We start from the raw sequence: 12,902 nt of genomic DNA, 5'->3' as shown, positions 1-12,902 counted from the left end.
GTGACTGCATCACTGGAATCTCTGCCTCTGTCTTCATGTGGCTTCTCCCATATGTCTCTTTGTGTCTCACATGTCACCCTGCCTTCCTCTTATAAGGACACCTGTCACAGGATTTGGGGCCACCTAGATAATCCAGGATGATTTCATCTTGAGATCCTTAATTATATCTACAAAGACTCTTTTTCCAAATAAAGTCAGCTTCACAGGGGCCAGGGCTTAGGACAAGGACATACAATTCACCCCACTCCAGATACCCTTGACCAATTGCCCTCCATGGAGAAGCTCCCCCACTTCCCACACCAGTGACACATACCAGGATGCCCCTTTCTGTCACATTTTTGCAATGGCCTTGGGGGAACCTTTTGCTTCTCTGAGCCTTGTTTCCCCTCCAGTACCCAGGGATAATAGTCCCTGGTTTTCAGTGGGTCAGAGGAGATCGGGGGCTCTGAGGCTGTGCTTTGCTAGCTGGGGCCCAGTGCGGGTGTCTGCCTGTTACTCTTCATCCAAGGCAGCTCGTGCAACTTCAGGGCCCCCCAGGGAGCACGTGGGACCTCACAGCCTGGTGTGTGGAGACCCGGAGGCCCCGGCTGCAAGTGCAGCCTGAGAAGGCAGCCCAGTAGAAGGCGGCCAGGTGCCTGGGAAACAGATGGGGTGGCCGGAGGTCTTGGCCTCAGGAAACAGGTGACAAGAGCCCGGGCTCAGCATTGAGGTGGGGAAAGTGGCGGGCAATGGCAGCCCTCTCTGGGTCGATATTCCCTGAAATTGAAAACTGAGAGGGTGGAGGAAGCCAGTACAACTCACTGGGCTTGAGTCTGGTGATTCTTAACTCGCCTGCTTTACCTTAGAACCCAATTCTTTTATTCTCGGCATGCCGCCCCTCAAATAAGCTGCCAGGGCTCCTTCCAGTCCGTGCCAGCCCGGCCCCACCGTGCCAGAGTCACCCAGACAGACTCATTCTGACGCTACAGGATCACCCGCAGATTCCAGACCCTGCACTGAAGGTGCCAACTCAGCAGGCCGGGTGGACCTGGGCATCTGTGCGTTCAATCCCGTCTCCAAGGCAACGCGATGCCAACAGGGTCTGGGAGTTGCTGGAGCAGTGGGAAGGGGGGCGGCCCCACTGGGCCATCAAGCAGCTGAGTGAACGCCCCTAGGACAAAAGGATGCCCCACAGGACTCTAGAAAACCTCGCAGCTGCTCCCAAAGTGGCAGACTGGACAAAGAGAAGCCTGGCACTGTGGCTCTGGGGGGAACTTAACTTTGATCCATATTTAGACCTAGACAGTTCAGGCTTTCATTCTCACCCCTTCCTCTGTAGGTGTCACACACGTTGTCTGTACTTGGTTACGCAGAGATCTTCATACCCTCTGTCTCTAGAATCTCCGTTTCTCTCTATAGACATGGATGATTTACATTCTATTCTATAATGAGGGTTCTATACAACATGTTCTATATTCTATTCTATAATGAGAGTTCTACATAGAGTTCCCTCTATAGACACGGATGATTTACATTCTATTCTATAATGAGAGTTCTATACGACATGTTCTATATCCTGTTCTATAATGAGAGTTCTATATAGAGCTATCTCTATAGACACGGATGATTTACATTCTATTCTATTATGAGAGTTCTATACGACATGTTCTATATTCTATTCTATAATGAGAGTTCTATATAGAGTTCTTCCTATAGACACGGATGATTTACATTCTATTCTCTAATGAGAGTTCTATACGACATGGTCTATATTCTATTCTATAATGAGAGTTCTATACATGTTCTATATTCTGTTCTATAATGAAAATCTATACAGAGTTCTCTCTATAGACACGGATGATTTACATTCTATTCTATAATGAGAGTTCTATACAACATGTTCTATATTCTATTCTATAATGAGAGTTCTATACATGTTCTATATTCTATTCTATAATGAGAGACCTATACGACATGTTCTATATTCTGTTCTATAATGAGAGTTCTACATAGAGTTCTCTCTACAGACACGGATGATTTACATTATATTGTATAATGAGAGTTCTATACGGCATGTTCTATATTGTATTTTATAATGAGAGTTCTATATAGATTTCTTTTTATAGACACGGATGATTTACATTCTATTCTGTAATGAGAGTTCTATACAACATGTGTGAGCTCGTGCACACACTCCCACAGGCAGAGAAGGAGAGAGGAGGGAGAACTTACGATTTCGTTGGAGCAGAACCCCTAGGTGCTACCATCATTGGGTTTTCCTCCTACAGGAAACCGTCAGGGAAACGGGCCTCAGAGGGACGCGGCCAGACTTAGGGCTGAGGCTTTTAATGCAGGCCTGATGAGGGGCGGCGGTGGCACTGCACTCACTCAGAGCCGTGCAGACGCACGTGGCACGTCACTGGTGTCCACACATGCAGGGCTGCAATCTACGGCCAGCTAGGCAGCAACAGCTGACAGAAGCAGCGGTCCCTTCCTTCTCCCCCCTCCCCCCTCAGCCTCCAAAACACAGCCTCACTTGACAAGATTCCTGGCAGAGACAGCGGGGGGAAGCCCCCCACTGGGAGAGAGGGCCATGAGGAGGCCACTGTTCTCCAGGAAGAACTTTCCAGAACCAAATGCGATTTCTGTCTTGGCAGGCCTTAAACTGGGGGGCTCTGAGCAGATACCCTGGACCTGCTGAGACTGGAGTCCCCACGTCCTCTGCTGGGAGAGGGAGCAGGGCTTTAACGGGCTCCAGTATTTCACTGGGGGGATTTACTCCTGCCGTTGTGCCAAGGAGCGAGGAGTGCTGCACGCCCCTGACCCCCCATCCCACAAAGCTGCCGGCGCTCTTGATTCAGAGGCCGCCGAGGGGATGATGCCTCAGCAAGGTAGCAGCCCACACCCCCCAAGTGCTGATGCGCCGGGGCTCCGGGCCATGAAGGAGACATTCCAGACCATGGAGGGGAAGCCTCCATGCGCTCTCCCAAGTGGCCCTGTCTCCAGGCAGCCGTGCTGTACAAAGCTTGCTGTTACACCTGCCGTCGGGCCTGGCCTTGGCCCTTGCTGTTTGCACGTCCAGGGGGTAGCGATTTCCCCAGCTGGGCCTCAATTTCCACATCTGGAAAATAAGGACGTCCTTCCAACCACAGAGGGGTTTCTGAGGATTGGCTGGAAGAGGAGGCCGAAAAGAGCTTTGTGAACCTCCAAGTTCTGGCCAAACACACGGACGCGGTCTCAGATGCCCGCTCACCCTCCTCACTTCAGTGGACAGGCCATGTCCCGGTGCACCTCCTTCTTTTCCAGAAGCCACCGCTGTACCCCTCACCGGGTTCTCCTTTCACTGACTGTGTCCTCCTGCCCTTGACAGCACATACGTGGCCACGTACTCCTGAATGTGCCGCCTCCCTCCCCCACCCGCACCTGCCACGCCCTCAGCCCCCTGAGGGTGACCCTACTGTGTGCCATTGAGTTCCCTGCCATGGTTTCGGCTGGGGGTCTCACCCACAGCTCGTTCCCCCTCCCACGGGGACTAGAGACCTTGGGGACCACGGGAAGTGCCCCTGATCTGGCCCCAAGCACGGCCAGTGACTGGTTGACCACTGAGGGCCCCTCTCTCAGGGAGGCACGGTACAGAGTGCATTAGCGTGGGGTGGTGAGGTTCAGGAGCCCCGAAGCTGCAGAGGAATTGGGGAGGCAGAGGCAGATACAGGAACAGAGGCGGCAAAGGTAGGGAGGAGTTGAGTCACCTTCAGGACAGTGACATTCGCCCCCTCCTGAGAGCCTGGCAGCTGAGCTGATTGCGCCCAAGGGTGGTTCCAGCCCTGAGTGTGAGTTGACAGTGTGGCTGCCCAGCCCCTCCCTCTCCCCCCTTACTTCCTCCAAATAAGCTCAACTACTGTGTAAGCTTAGTACTGCTGGTATTGCGCCCATTTTACAGATGAGGAAACTGAGGTCCTGAGAGGTCAACTACTTTCCCCAGCTCACCCAGGAAGAAAGTGGCAGAGCCAATGTTCAAGTCTGGTCTTTCTAACTCCATATTCTGCATTCCTCAGAAACGCCGGTAGCAGCAATCAACTCGCTTGTCCACTCAGCCCAGGGCTGGGTCTGCAGGAATCATCACGTAAATGTGCTGCTGGTGGGTTGTTTGCTTCACAAGGAGGGAAAACAACCCTGCTGGCTGGGTTCCAAGCCCCCTCTGATCCTGCATTATTCCAAACGCGTTTCCCATGAAGTCTGGGGCACTTCTCCAGGCCCCTCGCGTGTGTGTCAGAGTGTATAAGTGTGCACCCAGGCCCAGGGTCTGCCCCAGGAGGCAAGGAACACTCTGGGAAGCTCATTGCTTGGTTTAGAGCAGAGTTTCTCAACCTGACACTCTTGGCATTTGGGACTGGGGGTGGGTGCTGTCCTGTGCAATGAAGGATGTTTAGCAGCATACCTGGTCTCTACCCACTAGGTGCCAGTAGCCTATGCCACCACCCACTTGTGACGACCCCAAACCTTTCCAGACATTGCCAAATGTCCCCTGAGAGGCAAAGTCACCCCACTGAGAAACACAGGGGTAGAGAAGACCGCAGCTCTTCACCAAGGACCCCGTCAGCCTTGGTTTCTGCTCTAATGTGTGAATCTTATACAAAGCACAAACACGAGTCTTACATTCTCCATTTTTTTTTCCAGCCCTTTCCCCAGGCTGAGCCTCGGAGCATCCATCTCCCAGGGGTGTTTCCGTCTGGCAGATTGCAGGGCAGTTCACCAGGCTCGGCAAGGACAAGACTTCGAGTCGCCAGCAGATGGCGCAGAAATCCTTCCCAGGCCTCTGTGGATGCTAATTTCTTCTCTGGGTCCTGAGTTAGTCTGAGAATCTGGTGCTGAAAGGGACTTTAGTGCACCCGCCCTCAACTTGGGGTGGGGTGGATTTTGCCCCCCAGGGAACCTCTGGTGATGTCTGGAGACATTTTGGATTGTCATCGTTGGGGGAGGGATTGCTACTGCCATCTAATGGATAGAGACCAGAGACGAGGCTGAACGCCCTATGGTGCACAGGACAGCCTCCAGCACCAGGAATGATCCAGCCCAGGATGTCAATTGCGCCGAGGTTGAGAAACCCCTGTTTATATATGGATAAACAGAGGACACAGAGGGAGAGCTTAATTGTATAGTGGCTTCCCAGTATGGTTATAGGATGTAGTGGTAAGATGAGATGAAAACTCTGTGATGAGCGTTTATAAGTACCTATGCTTGAGGGCGGAGGGTCTGATTTCTTTGTCTCTCTCCCTGCATCCAGCAGAAGTGCTCAGGAAAAGTTAACTGAACTGGATTGAATCGGCCCCTCCACGTCTGAAGATGGGCAATAGCTATAGGTGCATTTTGGCACTGCCTCTTGATCAGATGTTAACAGCTGCCCAGAGCACGGGGTTGAGAAGTGCTGGGCTCAGCAGGTAAGAGTCCTAGGATCGACTAGTCATGTCTGCTATGAGTGCAGAACCAGGTAATCAGAAATCAAGCCGTTTTGCTTATCCTAGAATAGATGATCAGAAGACTGGGAAGAAAAGATTCCATTCAAGAGGACTTTTCTTAAAAATCATAAGTCCTCTGAACTGATTCACTGTAAAACAGATAAACAAACATCAAGATGCATTTAGAGCATCCTGGAAAACATGGAAGAAAATATTAGAACTTTGTTTACCTTTTATTGTTTTAATAAAAAAGAAATGAAGCTCTGCTAGTTTGTAATACGTGGTTAGCACTGGCTCTCTTACTCAGTTACCTGTCACCTAGGCAACTCCACGTGCAGAGTCCAAGTTATATTGGTGGGGGGAGCACCCCACGGTGTGCAAGGGGCAGTATTTTGTCCTTGGTCCTTGGTTCAACTTCTGACGATTGGTTCACATTGCAGTTTCTGGCTCAGCGCACTGACAGAGTATACAGACTGTATTACCCAGGGGTTAATTAAACTAACGCTCACAACATGAATAACCCACTTAAAGAGATTCCTACAAAGCAGCTACGGATTATGGATAATAAAACCAATTATGCAAAGAGAACTGTACAAACAGGAAATGGCGGAACCGACATGTGTTGCTGCTGCACACAGTTGTGCAGGTTGTGAACTGCACAAGGGCACTCAGGCAGGAAGCAAGTGGGGGCTGAAATCCATCTATACTCCACTGGCCAGTCCTTCCTCCCAAGTGTGGGGCTGTGTCCATCTAGACAGAATGCCTTTTCCCCATCTGCTCAAAGGCTGCTCTGGCCCACTCCTGCTCCGAGTACTGGCTTCCCATCAGCCCCAGCACGAGGTGCTCTGAAGATCAAACCACATCTCATAAGGCATCAGCCAAAGTACTCCAAAGGCCTCAAAGACCATGTGAAATACGGGTTTACACCCATGAGCGTAACCACTCCGGGCCTCGCCTTGTGACCCTGCTCAATTCTTCTTCAACAGCCAGCCTCTCTTTCTTGCTAGCAGAACCCCAGTTTTATACAGAGTAGCCATGTGCCCTACAAAAAAGCTCCATTTCCTAGTTTCCCTTGCTACTAAAGATGATAATTGAGTAGAAATCTGGCTAAAGAGAAATAATGGGACATCTTCTAAGGCTTTCGGGAGAATTTTCTTTTTCTAACGTAGGTAATACCCTTCCTCCTTGTGGCTTCCTCCTTCCTCCTTTCTGTAATGCAGATGTGATGTCTAGAGGTGTGGCAGCTCTGTTGTGATCTTGAGAGAAATGACAAAACAGTGGTAAAGACTAGTCCTGACGTCTGTGAGCTGCTGAAACAATGTCAAGAACTGTCATCTTTCTGTTGTATGAAAAAACCTTCTAATTTGTTTAAGCTGTTATTTGGTCAAGTCTTGTGTTACTTGCAGCTGAACACAGTTCCAGAAGGTTGACTCCTCAGCAGATGTTATTCCCTGAAATATTAGCTCTGATCATGTGGAATCATCACAATTAGCCAGCTATTTAAAAACTAAGACCAATCTCTAGATTTTTTCAGCATTGTGTAAACTCATATATTCAATCTGTCACATTACAAAATGCTATTCATTTTAATAACACATTTTAGAAATCTCTTTAAATATGTTTTATTGAAGTGTAATACACTTCACATTCAGAAACAAGCACGTATTATAAGTGTACAGCTCATTAATTATTCACGAACTGAACCCATCCAAATAGCCAGGCTCCAGATCAAGAAAGATAACGTGACCAGTTTCTCAGGAGAAGCCTCTTTTTAGATATCTTTCTTAATAATGAAAACAAAAGGTCACATACTGTTGGTCTTAGAAAAATGACTGAACTAGTGCATGGAAAATAATATGGCAACAAACTAAAATGAATTCATTTGTTAGCAAATACTGTTTAATGAACCAGAGAAAACGATGCTGAAGATCCGAAACAGGGATTTGAATCAAACAAATTCCTCATATGGGTGGTTTGCTCTATAGTTAGATGACAGTACTGAGACTAATATGTCTCAAATTAGGATGTTTGCTAGAGTCTTAGATTCTGTTTCAGCAGTGAAATATGCCTTAAAAACTATTATTTTTTGGTGAAACACTAAAGGAAAGGTTACTGGAGAATATATTTTTTTCAACAGTATGTTATTTCTTAAGTCAAAACAATATTTTTATGGGGAAAGAGTGTAGGCACAGATGCAGTATTTGTTTAGACTAGAAGATACAAAGAATTCAGGGATATGTTTATACAAGTAGCACCACATGTGAAACTCCTTATATAAGTGAAAGCAAACTATATTATCAATGTGTGTTACATTATCAAAACACACTTTATATAGTAAGACAGTCACTTTCAAAGTCTTTAGTTGAAAGATATTGTCAATATAATGAGTTTTATAAAATAAATATCTCAGATTGAATCTTTAGGAATCATAAGATAAGGAATTATTTATATTGAAAGCTTTGATACCACACAGAAATTTTCTGCTTATCTTATGTAAGGTACTTGAAAGTATGATTCTTAAAGATGAGTTGCACTTTCTTTTTTTCTTTTACACAGGATAGGTGTTTCAAATTTGTCGACTTTTTCCTCTGCAATTAAAAATGGGTCTCATTTCCAAGTGGATTTATTTCAAAAAAAAATCTGTCTCTTTGATATAAAAGAGGTTTTAATAATGAGTGAGAAAGTAACAGTTTTCAAAAGACAAACAAATAAAAACCAGCCTCATGCTTTGAAAATCTCTTGAAAACAGATGTATGGAAACATTTCTATCGTTATGCAATGTTGCTGTTGAAAGCCATGTAAAGGTGTCACCTGCGAATATCCTCATATCTGTAAACTTGAAAACACTTGGCAACAAAATTTTCCAATCTATTTAATTTTTTTTCCCAACAAAGAGTTTCAGGGATTCTGAACCTGGAGTAGACTGCTGCCCCCTCCCTAGGAAAAGTTGATGTGTTGACTCTGGACATTCAAGTAAGTGCAGAAATGATGCATGTCCCTTCTGGGAACAGGCTTTACGAGAAAGCGCAGCTCACCCTGCTCTTTTCCCACCTCCACTGAGGCTGGCAGTGTCTGGGAAGGAATCTGGGTTCCAGAGTGAAGATGATTTGGAGCAGACCAGCAGCCAACCCGTGACTGACATGGAGCATGGGGCCTGGCAAACGTGGCAGGGGATGGGTAGTGATCCTATGTGACTGAACCGCAGGGTAAAAATGGCAGAAAAAGAAGAGATGAGGTCAGAAGAGCAGGTCGGGACCATACTGAAAAGCAGAACAAATGCGACTGGAGAACAGATGGTGACTGGAGGCCCTGAGCAATCTGGGAAGGGTTGTGAGTCAGCGGAGACCAGGCAGGAGCTCTCACTCACAGAGATGAATAGCGCAATCTCCCCAACCAGAGCAGAGGAGACATGAGATGCATCTGAAGTGGTTTCGCAGTTGGCAGTGGAGGGGAGCGCTCGGAACTGTGAGACTGACAGAGTGAAGGTCCGTGAGTTCCTGCAAGTTTATCTGGAGCAGTGAAAATACTAGTTTTGACCCCCTTTACTGGGTATTGGGGTCTGTAAAGTGTACTTCACAGGCATGATAAGGATTATAACATTAGCTTACATTTACTGAGCGCTCTCACACCAAGAATAGGGACCATTAAAGTCTTCATTTTTACATGTGTTCATGATCTTAAGCATCCCTGGTGTAGATTACAAACATCACCCCTTCCTGCACACATTCGCTTTGCACATTGATGTGTAGTGCCCTCTGCTCGGATCCTGGGTTCGACCACAAGACTTACTTTGGCCAACAGATTAAGGTTACTAGTTCTCAGCCCTGGCCTTGCATATTTCCACTTGAGTTCTTTTGCCTCTGTCATCACCAGGAGAAGAAGATACCCAGGCTGGTCTAAGGGAGAATGAGAGCTATATGGAACAGAGCTGAGTCACTCCAGCATCCTGGGGGAAGCCAGCTTAGATTAGGTGAGTCAGCCAACTTCCAGACGTGCCAGCAAAGCCCAGAAAAATATCAACAGCAGCCAGTCCCCTAGCTGACTCCATTCATACACACCACCAGTGCTGATTATATACCACTGAAGTTTTATGGTTGTTTGCATTATTGTGGCAATAAATAACTGATCTCGGGACTTCCCTGGTGGCACAGTGATTAAGAATCTGCCTGCCAATGCAGGGAACACGGGTTCAATCCCTGGTCCGGGAAGATCCCACATGACGCAGAGCAACTAAGCCTGTGCGCCACAACTACTGAGCCTGCGCTCTAGAGCCCGCGAGCCACAACTACTGAGCCCATGTGCCACAACTACTGAAGCCCACGCACCTAGAATCCATGCTCCACAGCAAAGAGAAGGCACTGCAGTGAGAAGCCCGCACACCACATTGAAGAGTAGCCCCCGCTCGCCACTACTAGAGAAAGCCCGCGTGCAGCAACAAAGACCCAATGCAGCCAAAATATAAATTTTTTTTAATTTTTTAAAAAAAGAACATGTGTATCAAAAAGAAAAAAAAAGAAGAGCAAGAAAGATGGTGAAAGATGGAGAAGGGCAACCTGTCAGCTGATGACAGTTGCTGGCAGCCTGCGGTTGGCTTGGGGATGTGGTCACCCCAGAAGATTGGTGGCACCAGGACCTGGTGATGAGGGACAGGAAAGGGGCAGGGGGACTGCAAGGATCTGCGCTGAGTGCCTGGTGGACAGGGGTGGCATCCCCCGAGGTCATGAACACAGGCAGAGGAGTGTAGTAAGGATTGGGGACAGGGGAGGCCACTTGGGGCCTGGGAGCATTTGGTGAGATGTCCAGTGCAGTTAGACAAAAATAACCAGATAGAACAGCATTTCCCATGGCTGGCTCCTTCTCAACCTTCAGCACTCGGATCAAACATCTTCTCTTCAGAGAAGCTTTTCCACACTCCCCCTGCGTCCAGGGTGGTTACCTCCAAGTCACTCTCTGATCCATTACCTGTCCATTCTCACAGCATTTACAGTATCTTGTTCGTTTATTTGCTTGTTTCTAGTCTCTCTCCCCACAAGTCTTTAAGTCCCACATTGTTTGCTGCCAAATTTCAATTGCTCAAAACGGTGTCTGCACGTGGCCAGGGCTGGATCAAGATTTGCTGAATGAAAGAACAAACGAAGAAGCCCAGGAGAAGGCCCAGTGCTGCTGGCTGAGTTGGAGTTTGGGTAGAAGATGCTTGGCGGGGATCAACACCTGTGAACGGAAGTGAGGGGAGGCAGGATGGGGCAGACGGGAAAGTGGAACTGCATTACCAGCCCCACAAAGCTTTGGCCAAGAGGGAGCATTGTTCAGTAGAGTTGTCCATCTTGGGCTGAATTGGCTGGACTTTTACATCCCCATCTTGCTCGATTGAAGGAGCCGAGAGCTGAGCTCTGTCTGCTGACCACACCCCCGTGGCTGAAGGCAGTGGGCCTCCATGTCCACCAGACTCGGGCTGGACACACAGGTTCATAGGGTCATGGGTGCTATTGGTGAAGGTAGTGTTGAAACCAGGGCAGTGAGCAAATGACAAGCAGCAAACAGCCCATGAGCCGTGCCCTAGGAAACGTGCAGGTCAGGTACAGTGGGGAAGAGAAGGGTGTGGCCTCTTCTAACTGCAAACAGCCCCGGAGGCTCTCCAGAGGTGGTGGAATTTGACTTGAAGGGTCCATTTGTCTGCAGCTATAGGGAGCTGGATGGGAGGGAGTTTCCAAGAGGCAGTGCAGCCCCCGGATGTTTGGGAGAAGGGATGTGCAGCGTTAGCTGCAGTGTGGACATGTGAAGGGCTAGCAGGAATGCTTCTGGAAAGGTGGGTAGAGGCCAACGCATGGGGGAGTGATGAACTGCAAAAAGCTCAGCTGTGAGGACAAACACTTACCCGGAAATGGAAGATGCCCTTGCTTTCTCTTTGAAGACCCAGCACCGCAGCAGAGAACCAGACTCCTGCCGGGGCTGCTTCGGAAACAGGAGCAGGTCAGCCAGGTAGACTGATGGTGGGAGGTTGGGCCCCCTTAGAAAGTGACATTATGCAACGGCTCCAGAATCAAAGTCCTGTTGAAAGAGAAGTTCAAGGGAATGTTGGCTTAGGGCATCTCTTTAGAAACTGCTGGGAAGGACAGAAAGGAAGCAGGATCACAAACAGCCCAAGAAGTGACAGAGAAAGCTGTTTTCTACCACAATCCTCTAGAGGCAGAGTGGAGCTTTCATCATCCAAAGAAACCCCTATGGCTGTGGCTGTCACCGTCCAGGTGGGAGATGAGAGCTGCTGGCACACTTTATCCCTTTGATTAGAGATAGAGTGGGGAGAAAAGCCATCTGGTGGCACGTGCCAACCTGGAGATCACGTGATCATCATGCTCAGTGCCTCCTGTCCGCACTGCAGGGGGCTCTCCCCAGGCTGCATTCCAGGTCCAGAGGAGCTTCTGCCCACCTGGACCCCTTGGCCTCCTTCTCCCCTACTTCTCACTTCCTCCCAGGCGAATCCTGAAGCCCCCCCAAATTCCCAAGACTCTGGCCACCCTGATTGTCACCTCAATTCCTTTGCCACTCAAGCACGGAGTTCACGGGTTATATGCCTGTATTTGTTTTCCTTTTATTAAATATCCAGGTTTGGGGACTTAATTATCTAGATCAGCAGACTTTGACATAGCAAACCTAGAGATGAATTTTTAGACCTTTCTCCCATTGGATTCCAGATAAAAGGAGAGGGAGCCATTGTATTTTTCTAGGGAAAACCTACATTTGTGGCAACCTGGGGGAATATTTTAGCGCTGTATCCCTGGAGGCTACCGCAGTGCTAGGCCCAGAGAAACAGCCAGTGAAGACTTGGATGAATGAATGAATGGTAGTGGAGGGCAGGCTGAGAGTGGGAATTCCATCTTGGGCAGCCCCTGTCCCACTCTGGGAACCCTCTGCTATTTCTCCCACCTGTCTGTCAAAGGCTACCTGGATCCCTTCAGAACCTTTATTCCCATTTAGGGATAGATGACCGAAAACACGTCAAAGCTGAGGGGCTTGAAGATTAAAACATATTTCAAGAAAAAGGGATATAACAACACTTTTTCTGTCAGCCAGAAATTGTAATTAAATATTTATTAAGGTAAGGATTTGTAGACTGTCTGCACCGCCTCCACCACTGTCACTACTACCACCATCACCAACACCTTCACCACCAGCACCGCTATCACTATCACCACCAGATGGCTGGCCACCGGATGCAGGGACCTTCCACAGACTTCTCACCAGCTCCCAGAACCCTGGGGAAACTCATCCCTGGAGTAATCCCTTATATCCCATCATTCACCTTGGTTTTGCTGCCCTGACGGAAGCCCAGCTGATCCCAGCAGAAGCCAGTTTGCAGAGAGAGACAGAATAAAGCTGACACACAAACCAGTGCACAGGTTGGAGCAGGTGGAAGTTTCTGGCAGCTTCACATCACAGCTCTCGCAACCCGGGCCTTCCTGAAACCCA

Source organism: Balaenoptera musculus, chromosome 2 (genome assembly GCF_009873245.2).
Source record: "Balaenoptera musculus isolate JJ_BM4_2016_0621 chromosome 2, mBalMus1.pri.v3, whole genome shotgun sequence".
NCBI classification, from domain to species: Eukaryota; Metazoa; Chordata; class Mammalia; order Artiodactyla; family Balaenopteridae; genus Balaenoptera; species Balaenoptera musculus.
This window is presented reverse-complemented; position numbering follows the sequence as displayed.